Below are 12,334 nucleotides of genomic sequence, written 5' to 3' on the forward strand. Positions count from 1 at the left end.
CAGGACAACTAACCACTAAAGCAAATAAAAAGCATGGTTTTGACTTGACAGCTGTCTTACCACAGTGATTCTCAGTATTAGTGGGAAAAGAGGAATTATATAAAAGTCAACATATGAAGATCAAGTAGTGTCTTACTCATTGTGCTTAATGACGGGACACATCCTTTTCAGAGTAATGAAAGGGATACAATCGTATGACTGTAGAAAGCATGTTTATATCAACCTTTACCTAGAGCTACTACATACCTAGAGGACATGGTACATCCTATGTTAACTAAGCCAGAGACATAATACATTGCCAATAGGAAGATTACTGGAAAGGTATATATCTGCTAATAACTGTGATGTCCAGAGACCCACACACACACACACACACACACACACACACACACACACACACACGCACGCACAAATGTGAGAAATGACACATGAACATATCATGTTTGCCAGTCTGTACGTTGTTTGCTGAAAGTCAGGGAGTCAGATATGAGGGGTTATGACAATGTAGGAGAGTGCCATTAACTACTGCATAAGGATGGGACCCTTAGGCGACACTCAGTTTATTTCAGGTTTCCTCCTATAGTAACTCAGCTTACTCTGGAATTTTGTTTGATAAGTTTGCGTTATTTTTGACTTGTTATGTCACTAAAATGAAAATACATATTGTGGTGCTTGAAGAAATTCTTTCTCTGTCTTTATATCAGCGTTCTATATGATTTTTAAAATTCTGTTTTAAGGCTTTTGTTTAAAATTGAGACACAAATATATATATATATTAGCCTGAACTTAGGATGAATAAAAGGTCACCCATTTTACTGTTTTTCCCTTGTGTACACTGTCCCACAGTAAGGTCTCTGAAAATAACACACTTAGAACTACTCTCTTGTATGACCACAACACCTTATTCTATAATACCTTATGAAGAATCTCCATGGTTTTCTTTGCTTTTGTTTTTTTTTCCTGTTTGTTTTGTGTTTTTAAAGTGGAAATGCATATACTCTAACAATTACAAAGCATATTAGAGGAAATAAATCCAGCCATAAATGCATATCATAAGCACACATCTATTGGGCTTGCTTGCATGACCTATGTTTCTACATGACTGGCAGAACAGGAAGAACTTACGTCAACAGCATGAGAATCTGGCAGTAATGTGCTGTGCTCCACTCTATTGGCTATGAAGTAGCAAGGCAACATGAATTTTTCAGCCTTGTTATAATATTATGAAACTGTCCTTTGCACAGTCTGCTTAAGACAGCAGAGTCGTTATGAGTATTTTGATCAATGCATCTAATTAACATAAAACTATATTAAGAAGCCCCATTATTCATCCAGCTGGAAGGCCACAGTGCACAAACTCAGAGAGGGCTTCAGCACCAAGATGTTTGAGTAAATACCAATGAGAGGATCATTAGGAATTAGCACAGTCTTAAGATGCATGTGCTAGTTCCTCAGTCTGTGCTTACACAAGCTTCACAAACATAAACACTTGAAACTGATATTGTTATTCTGTTTTCCACCATACAAATTAGAGGCACAGCAGCATTATCAGCTTATCTGGAGAGGCATACCTAGAAAAGCATGCTTAATTTTGATTTTTCATGAAATGTACCTTAGTTCCCGAACTCTATTTTTTTAAACTTTAGACTCATATGACATGGTTCTGATAAGTGAAACATACTCAAGAAGTATGTTAGGTAACTGAGTTACCTGATATTTAGCTGATGCACATATTTTTCCTCTATTATTCTGACTTGACCTGGAGACACCTTTTGGTAGTTATCCAATAAATTAATTCAATTCTTTGCACGACACACTATCAATTCAACATGGTCCTCTGTGAGCAGTAAATGCACTTTTTTCTACTAAGTCTTCTTCAACAGTGAGTTTCAAACACCCGCACTTCGTCTTTGTGTACTGTTTTCTCTGTTTTTAAGGCTATCTTACTGGCTTCAATTTTTCTACCGTTCATCGGTGTACCGCATATTTTACATAATAAACTCAATAACCTCAATATTGATTGTGCCCGTGGGTTGTAGGGATGGTCCTAAAAACTATGAATCAATAACTCCCACTCCATTTTCTCCTCCAGTGCCATTTGGCTATAAGCACTTTAGTATAAACATCCACAGGCTGGTTATAAATCATTCTATCTTCCTCCTGACATCTACAACCAGGTTGGTAGATTTCCCCAAGGGAAAGGAAAGCAGGGCAAATATCGGTCACGCTGATCTGCATTCCACCTGCAAGTGCTTACAGCTGGAATGTGCCTGCAGTTTACAGAACAGAAGGAAGTGTCCACAGAGAGCAATTTTAGAAGATGCGATTCAATTTTAAATGTACATATGCGTTTCTGGTTAGGGACACTAAATTAAATTACCATTTAAAGTTAACATAGATGCCTTACTAATGGCTTTAGGGTAATCAACACGTGGGTGTTTAAAGATCAGCACAGGAATATTTAAATTTAAGAAAGTCGGTGTACATAATTGTATGTGGAGAGATGTTTAAATGTGCCCTTTTCATCTCACTGGCTGAGAGTAATATAGAACAGCGGTAGAAATGTAGTCTATAAATTACAAGTGTTAATGAACATTGTTCTTCCTAAATATATTGTTCCTCAGATGTGACAGATCTATTTTCACATCACTAGGCTGAGCACTTAAGTGTCTTTCATAGGTGAAGTATATATTTATTTCCATGACTCATCACAGGGCTATCCTGTGTGAGACAATTTACATAATATTCATTGAACAACACTCTCAGGAGAAGCTAATGATCAAAGTTATATTCCTTCAACCTTCATCTCAACATAGCCATGATGTGAATAACTAGATCCCAATAATATAATCTATTGTTTTAGAAATCTGTACGTGTGTGTCTGTCTGTGGTGTGTGTGTGTGTGTGTGTGTGTGTGTGTGTGTGTGTTTGTATGTGTCGCTTACAAAATATTCAACCCATGCCCAGAAATTCAGAAGACTACCTTACTCTGACGGAAACTGAATAAAAATTTAGTATTTAAATAAATACAGAATACTGATTATGAATAACTAAATCCTAACTTTTATTCTGTGTCTCAAGTAACTTTGAGGCAATCAGTTTTCTCCTGTAGGGTGAACTTCTTTATCTTTAAGATGTGGATAAAGCTATAGTCACCAAAGTATGTGGTTGCCCATAATAATTATGGAAATTATAAAATGATTGGTATCAGCAGTTAGTTGGTGCTCAATAAATCCTCTGGTATAATAATTTCAGCATTATATTTACAGATAATCAAAAATAAAAGTGGTCCTATTTGTTTGGTTGTATCAAGCATAGTTTATTTTAATCTCTTACTTAATGAAGGCTTTTGGCTGTCAAAGGCTATCACGTGGATGCTTAGTATCAAAGTTCCCTAGACTGCTGTCTTTCTCACAGGCAGATGGTAAATCCGTCAGCAGTAGCATTCAGAGCTCAGCCCAGATGCTTTTAAGCTCAGTGTGTGAAGCCGTTCCTCCCACAAAGAGTACCACTAGGCAAGATGCCAAAAGAAGGTCCCTCAGGCAATTAGCTGCTTCTGAATTCAACTGCGCTGTCTAGGAAGGCAAATGAATGCAGCTTGTTTGGCTAGATACCAATTTAATGCAAAGATCATGCTCCTTATGTATTACCAAGCTAGACGTCCATATTTCAGCCCAGCAGCATTCTAATAAGAAATCGGCATGATCTCTGTCATTCCTAGAAGAAAAATTTACATCGCTTTACAGTTATTAGTGTCCCCTATCAGTAAAGTAAACTATTAGACTTCATGATCATTTGTCCATAATTACTTTGCACATGCACTATTACTTTTATTGATACATAATAAAACCAATATTTATGAGTCTCTAGATGTCATTTGAACCATGATGACTACAGCACGCAGTGGAGATCTGCCGGCAATGGCTGGGTAAAATCATCAGGGCTTTGTCTAATATGGCTAGAATACTCTGTAGAAATGATGCAAAGGGCAGAAAACAATGTCAAGTAATGAAGGTAAAATGCAATATGTCATGAGCATTTCCTCTGTAACAACAGGTTTAGATTTTAGTAAACATGGTCTAGTTAAGAGTCCTTAAAGCTTCAGGTGAAGTAGGACTGGAATATTCTTTGCACATTACAATGTATCAGGTACTGTTCTGGCCACCTTGGATTCATTTTTATAGACATCAAATAACTATCTCCATGAAACACACTCTGGGATGTGTAAAGGCTACAGAATTACTGAGTTCTTCATAGTACTGAAATTCTGGAAGTTTTTGTTCTGGACTGGACTCTTTTGACTATATCCTTCTAATTAAAAGTTTGTCATTCTGGAAGCCAAAGGATTTTATTCCTTGAACAATCAAGACAAACCACTGCATGCAGAAGTGCAGCACAGCAGGACAGTGCTGATGTCAAGAGCTGCTAATGGGTCTTTACTAGACTGCCCAGTTCTCGTCAATGAAGAGACAATGCTTATCTTAAAAGGGTATGGCAAGCATTTAAAAGACTAATTAAGGGACAGATAATACCAGAAATATGTTGAGAACGTAAAATTCAGGAAATTTAACTCAGTCTTCTTCATTAATCTGTATCTTCCAGAGGTTATCAGAGAGACCATTAGTGGCTAATCATAAAGTTACATACATTTGAATACATCGTGAACATATAGGATATGATTTGCCATTGTGACATAATAGCATTGTCTAGAAGAGTAAGGAGAAACAGGTACTTTAACAACCTTTAATTATAATATGAATATTACATTGTGTGTTGTCACATGGAACACAGTTGAAAGGCCATATCAAATTATAGTTTTTCTTTTTAACCTATATTTTGTGCACATTAATTTTTACACAATGAAGACGTATTACTTGGACTCTTGCCCACAGGACATAATCTGCAGCAGTATTCGGAAGCTCCATTTTGTTTTTCTGGATATGCCTTTTTGTTAAGACATGGTTGGTTGTATCTTTGAAAACTGAAACATTTTTAAAAGTTTAATTTTCACTGCAAGCTCTTTGGATGTGTTAATGATCATCATTTACCAAAAATATATTGAACTGGGGTGCAATATTAGATCTTTGCTTGCTGGAAGGAGAAATAGACCAGTACTTAGTCATATAAATGACTGCTGTCTGTTGCTATGCATGCCACTGGTTTTTGAATTTTATGTAGGTTTTCTGAAAGATTTAACTTAAAATTCAGATTTTTTTTATCAACTGTCAAAGATTTTGGTGTATCATATTTTAAGGTGCATTTCAGTTTGCATTTTTAGAACTGTTCCCAAAATGATTTAGTTAAAGGTCCCTTGAATCACCCAATGACATTTGTCCCATAGCAATCATTGCCTATTATTATATACGAATTATTCTAACATCATAGTCTTACATCTGGAAATAGATTGTTATGCCACAGAACATGTTGATAAGCCAAGTAACAGGTGGAAAGTACTTACAGAACAAATTCTTAGGGTGTCTATTAGCATAGAGTTGGTTGAGTTGCAGTAGTAAATGACCCCTGAATATCAACAGACTAACACATTTTCCTTATTCATTTTATACTCATTACATAGACCTGAACTGGGCTGTTATTACAGTCACTCAAGGAAGCAGATAGAACAGAAGGTGGGATCACTCAACCCATGATAGGGAATTCCACAACTTGACTTGTAAAGCTTTTGCCAAGGAAATAAAAGTAATTTCTATTTCTATTTTAGAGCAAAGGAAGGCAAATTGTCATGCAAAAATCAAATAGAGCAGACATTCAACTGTACTGTGAGTTCACAAGGAAGAGGCCCAGAATGGCAATTGTTCTCAAGATTTCACATGCTATTCCCTGAACAGTTGTTATATAGCACACATAAGGAGACTGAAACCTCGTGAATTAAATCCTAGATGTGTCATTATGTAGCTTTAAAAAAAACCTGCACAAGCCTTTGCTTAATCTCAGAGAATCTTCTCATCTTTCTTCCATGAATCAGTTAAGAATGAGTGTAATGTATAGTTTCCCTTATATAGAGTATGAATGTATAATTATGAATTAAAATATAACACAAAATTTTCATATTCATAAATAGGTAAATTTATAAAATCAATATTCTGCCATTAATTCAACACATATCTCTTTAGCTCCATATCCAAGAAACTGGATTAAAAAGAATGAAGGAGAGGAACTCAAATTTAATCTCTGGCATGGAAAAATCTCATAGTTATTTTTGTTATCAAATGGGCAGTGAAACGTTGGATAAACTTATATAAGATACTGTGGAAGGAAACAAAGAAAGATTTATCAGATGAGATATGGGCATGATATATTTTATTGTATTTTCAAAAAGAGTATTTCCAGTACTGCTAGGCACTGAGAAAATTAAACCAAAAACTTTTAATAATAATATGACTCTGATAGATACTGTTTCTAAAGACAAACAAAATCTTTACAAAGCATGCTTCTAAGAAAGAGAAATAGGTAAGTGTATGAAAGGATGGTAAGTTAGACAGACAGACTGAGAGATAAATGATAAATAGAATATACTGAGGGCAAAATAGTTGAGAAACAGTTTTGTGTACTTAGCAACCTGTTTAGGAAAGAATTACATGCACCATGTGGCTAAAATCTGGCATAACAAAACTCTCACTAAGAGTAAACCCTGTATTTCTGTATACATCTTTATTTGGGTCTATGCAGGTGACTTCTTCAAGTACAGTACCCTCTCCTTGAAAATAGATTGATTATATTTTCTAAATTAAACCCGCATGCAAACTGGAGTCTGGTGTACTGTGACCACTGACCTAAAGGTTGTTTCCTGCTGTACCCACAACAATTTGCATTTTGGGGAAAAGAGTTCGACAGAATAACAGAAGTTTCAACTCAGAGGGATTTGTGAATACATCCGTTTCCACAGATGTCTGGCACGGCATTTTGCCACAGGGAGAAACAAGGTCATTCAGTGCTCCATTATTGGATTTCGATGCACAGCCAAGAGGCAGACAACTTAATTCTCTGATTTAAGTAGTCATTCTTCATGTCTTTCAAATGTTCATAGACAGTCACTGCTAATCTCTGTACACTTTGAATACATAGAATCTAGTGAGGTATAATATCTTCTTTATTAAACAGAGGGATTGAAATCATTCAAAATTGTATCCATAAGTGTTTGCCAGTCAGGAAGCTTTTATATTGATATATGACTTAAGTAGGCCTAGACACCCTCAAATATGAAATCATGGCCTCAAGCAACAAAATGCAAGAGGAATTCTCCCTTCCTGATAGGTGGGCCACTAAACATAATAACCTTTATTTTCAATTATAGCACTTGGCCCCTTGATTGAACTCTTTCTATTGCTGCCTAGAAGGCACTGCTGCCTTTTGTGCTGCATAAATCAATAAATTATACTTCCTTTTAATTAGGCCCTTTGTTTCATAATTCTTAGAGATTCTTAATGAGACTCCAGACACTTAAATTAAAGAAGTCACGTATTCAGTAAGTAGACAATAAAATATGTGAAAAGGTACTGTAGAACTTTTTTCTATTTTAACTTTTTTCTCTAAACCTAAAAGTCTATTCATTTAAAATATTAAACAAAACAATTTGCTTCTTATAATGAATATTCAGGAGTATTCAATCTAGAAAATTAGTTCAAATGAAAATGTAACTCTTCTAAAAAGGCCCAAAGATTTCCTGGGTGGGTGGCTGGAAGTGCAGCCCATCCAGGAGTTCAAACAGATGTAGCCAAAAAATCACAACATACATGTTTTATTGGGGGTTGTCTCTAGAACTTTACACATGCACCCAATCACCCTGCCACTGACCTATGTCCTCTATTCCAAAAACATTTTTAAATCCTAGATATATTCAATAATATCATAAAAATGTAGCACATGGTGAGATGAATAAGAAATATAATGGCAAAATTAATCTTTTATTATATATTTTAGATGATGTGAAAATTTGTAATATATTAGAATACTATGCAGACAAAATATTTTATGCCCAAACTCATCATATTTTGACCTTTTATGATATTTATATATTTTATTAAAATAAGGTGATTTCATTAAAACAAATTAAACATATATCAGTCTGTAATACATTCCCAAATAGTTTCAAATACTTTCTATTTAAAAGGTTAGAAAGAGAAACAAAGATAAAATGTTTTGTTTGCAATTTCAAGTATTATAACCTGGGATCTTTAGATAAAGATTGAATAGATATAATGAAAACTAAATCTTTAAAAAGAAAGTTTATTTCTTTGTCCACTAATTGCTTTATTTATTCACTTTGCATCCCAATCACAGCCCTGCTTCTTCCCAGGCTCTCACACAGAGCCCATTTCCCATCCCCTTCTCTGGGAATGGGGAGGTGCCTCCTGATTTCCAACCCACATGAAGTCACTGCAGGACTAGGCACATCCTTTCCTACTGAGGCCAAACAAGGCAGCCCATTTAGGGGAACTAGATCCACAAACAGACAACAGACTCAGGGACACCTGCTTTCTTAGCAAAGTAGTGAATTGGGAAGATGGTACAAAAGGTTAAAATGCTTGCCCTTCAAGACCGAGGACATGAGTTAGGATCTTTGCACTGAGGTGGTGACTCATGTGTTTAATCTCAGCACTGGGAGGCAGGGTTTGGATGTTCTCGATGACCTCCCTAGCCTAGTTCTGATAATGTAGTTAGTGTGGGCAAAGTTCAGCCTGAGGTCTTGTCTCCAAAAGAAAGGTAGAGAGCAGTAAAAGAGAAACACAGTATCAGCCTCTGGCATTCACAAGCACACATACAGGGGCATACACAGCTGTATAGTACACAAAATTTTAAAAAAAAAAAGAGAAAGAAACGTTTAAACTTCATGGCCTTCATATCCAGAAGCACATCCAGGACAAAACGTTAAATATGGCTGCTCTTCTTAGGAGTGAACTTCAATCAGTTCTCGACTTACTTCGAAGTCCAATAGCATACATTTTAATAATAAATATGGGCTCCTAATTATGGATGAAGGAAAAATAACATGTTTTGGGAGCCACAGAGCTTAATGATAAGAATCAGTCCTGCCAGGAAGTAGGAGATCCCTGGAGACCCGGAGTCTGTTCACCATTTAAGTTAGAGGGTATGGACATATGGCAATCAAATTCCTGATCAAAATGTTTGGAGGCACTTTAATGCCAAAAGCACCCTTTTAAGCATCATCTATTTGGACAGTCATATGCCTCCAGAACATATTGGCCAGTGAACCATATTTCCACTTACGTCTTGCCAAGTCTCACTCATTAGCTGAAAATTCTCATTTTGCAGCTTTTATTAAAGAAAAGACTTTAGCTTAACTGTGCCATGTTGCAAAGTTAAAAGTTTTTTTTTTTAATTTGTTTTAACTTCTAATGATACAAAAGCACCACAAATTCAGGCCACTACATTCACTTCTGTTATTCACAAGATCCATGATCTCATTGCTGATAAATTTTAAAAGATATTCCAACAAATACTTCTGATGTTTTACATGCAAGAATGTGATCAAAATTCAAGAGTTAAGGAGAAATGCTGCAATAATATGAAATAAATGAATGTGATGATCTCTAATACAGGTAAACACTAATAGAATTTAAGTGTGCTTGAAAATATAAAAAACTAAGATAGTCGTTTACGATACTCTGTTTTATCTCTTATTTCTGTACCAGATCTTGAAGTGTTGATAAAAAATATATCAAGCCATTTATTTTGTTTTCCTTCTGGAATATGCTTATTCCAGGAGCTGTTAAGATGCATGGTTAAGATTCTAGGAATTTTTAGACTAATAAGAAGGACAGATTCAGGACTTAAAGGTTCCTTCTATAAATATAAATTATATGTCCTAAGGGGAATATAAACCCAGAATTTAATACAAATAACAATTTCGTGAAATTTTAAATTAGGTCAAATCCTTGTTACTTTAGGAGCAGACATTATTAAAGGAAACCAATTAAATGTTTCTCTATGATATCACTAGTTATCATAAACACAGTGACTTGAATAATCAGTTGTTATTCATATTGTCGGGAGTTAAGCAATAAAGGTAAAATGTAGACAATTTCTCTTTCAAGGTCATAGACGTTTAATATCAAAACATGATTCAAACTGTGTTCTCTTTTGGAGCTCACTATTATTTTTAAGCTCCCTGGATTTTAGTATATTGCTGTTCCTTGTTTCGATGGGACAAAGGTCTCACTTTGTTGTTGGTTATTAACTGGAGGCTTCCTGGAGTCCTAGAGACCATGACCACACCCTTACTTTTCCACGGTTGCTTAGTCATTTACAGTTATCAGAAGACTCAGTTTTTAACTGCGGACAATGAGTAAGGTCTGATTAAATTGGGTCAGAATCCTATTATAATCTCCATTTTTATTAGGTCCCAATTGGTGAGTGAGATGCCTTAGTTATATCCGTAAAACTTCTTCAGTCACATAACCTAACATGGTAAAAGAAAACACAAGATCATTATCTACATTCAGGAACATATAAGCCCCAGCTTGCAAATGTCTATGAAGGAGAACTGTCAGATAATCACCATGTCATTGTTTGACCTTAGCAACACATTTTGGTGTTCCTTTTGTAAGGTTGTGCTTGAAAATATTACACAATGGTTACACCACGTCATGTGGAGAAGTAGCATGAGTGCTACTATTTACTTAAATTTAAATGACAACATGCTTGTTCTTTTGAAAGCTTGTATAACATTAGTACTAAACATCCCCTTGAGGAATACTGAACTCGAGGAGAAAACATGCTGACAGAAATGAAGAATTTTAAGGCAAAATATAAAAATTTAATTAGACACTATCAAAAGCAGTAATCCAATCCATCTTGCTGTGGAAGATGAAAGTTTCACAGAGCTGCACAGAGCCTTGTAGGACCGATGAGGTGGTAAGAGCTGCAGTGCCAGCCGGCTAATTCTCTAAATATGTGAACTAACAGCAGTGTTTGTAAAGCATCTGGGATTCTTTAGCAAAACATGTTATTGAAGAACCAAAATTGGGTCCTGACTTAGTCCACGTTCCTTATGAAATACGTTATGGCTTTGCTTTTAAAATTAAAACAATGATTACATGCCAATCTTAGAACAGGAGAATCAGAAGCAGAAACCTTGACAAGTTGTTCATGTTCAGTCTAAGAGCAAAATGTAACAGGAATGAGGACAGTCACATAGAATGATGAGAGACAAAGATTTCCCACTTTGTACATCCAACTTAATATCTTAAATACAAATGTATGCCAATCAAAACTTTACAAAATGTCTATTCTTGATAATCATCAATAGTACTGTATCTGATATCGATATAAATGTGAACTTCTAAGTGATAATATAAGCAATGTCTAAGAAGGTATAATTTACCTTTTCCCACATTCATTCTCTGATTCAGCATCAACTCTAGACGTAAATATTTATAAGGAAGGAATAGAGGAATTATCAAATGTCAGAGTTCTTGTCAGGGCAGAGTAACTAGAGTGATACTCCTACTTAATATCCTAGAGCAGGATAAAGCTCATGGTGCGTTTCAGGCAGATTCTCCATGGCTTTTCAACTTCCTTTTTGTATTTTCCACGTACACTGCTCTTCCTCCTCCTCATCTCAAATGTTCCACCCTCTTATGTTTGTGGTTCATTTCACATTTTGTGTCTTACAGGGGTTTTGTTTGTTTTTTTCTGATAACAAAAATTTAATTCATTCCTCAGTTTGTCTTAGTGTTACTTTGTTATAATCATAGATTATATTTTCCTATAAAGTGCCAGTGAGTTGACATTTGATGTTGTTTTCATAGCACTAAAAGAGAATGTTGCTTGATATGAAAGTAAAGGAAAATTCAGGAAAAAAAATAGCACTGTCTTTTTCTATATTAGTCTGATTAATCTAATTTAGCAGAAAGACTAAAAATTTCTTTGCTAGTATCCATGCTTGTTTTCTAGTTTTACTAAACCCCTGGAGGGTAGTTTGTTTGTTGTTGATTTGTTGTTGTTGTTGTTTTGTTTTAATGTGAGGGGAAATTTATGTACTTTATATGAGAAGAGCAATAATAAAATTGTTGACACAAATATCAACACAAATGCTCCAATATTAAGGAAAAGCTTTAGTGTAAATGAGAAACACACAGAAGAAAGAGTAAGAGAGGCAGAAAGAGCGAGGCTGGCAGACTGGAGATGGCCAGGGCTAGGTTTGTTAAAGAAGGGACAATTCCAAGGAAGACTGGTATGACTAGCAAGAGAGAGAGAGAGAGAGAGAGAGAGAGAGAGAGAGAGAGAGAGAGAGAGAGAGAGAGAGGCAGACACAGAGACAGACACAGACAGACAGACAAAAAAGATGAAATAA

Source organism: Rattus rattus, chromosome 1 (genome assembly GCF_011064425.1).
Source record: "Rattus rattus isolate New Zealand chromosome 1, Rrattus_CSIRO_v1, whole genome shotgun sequence".
Lineage (NCBI taxonomy): Eukaryota > Metazoa > Chordata > Mammalia > Rodentia > Muridae > Rattus > Rattus rattus.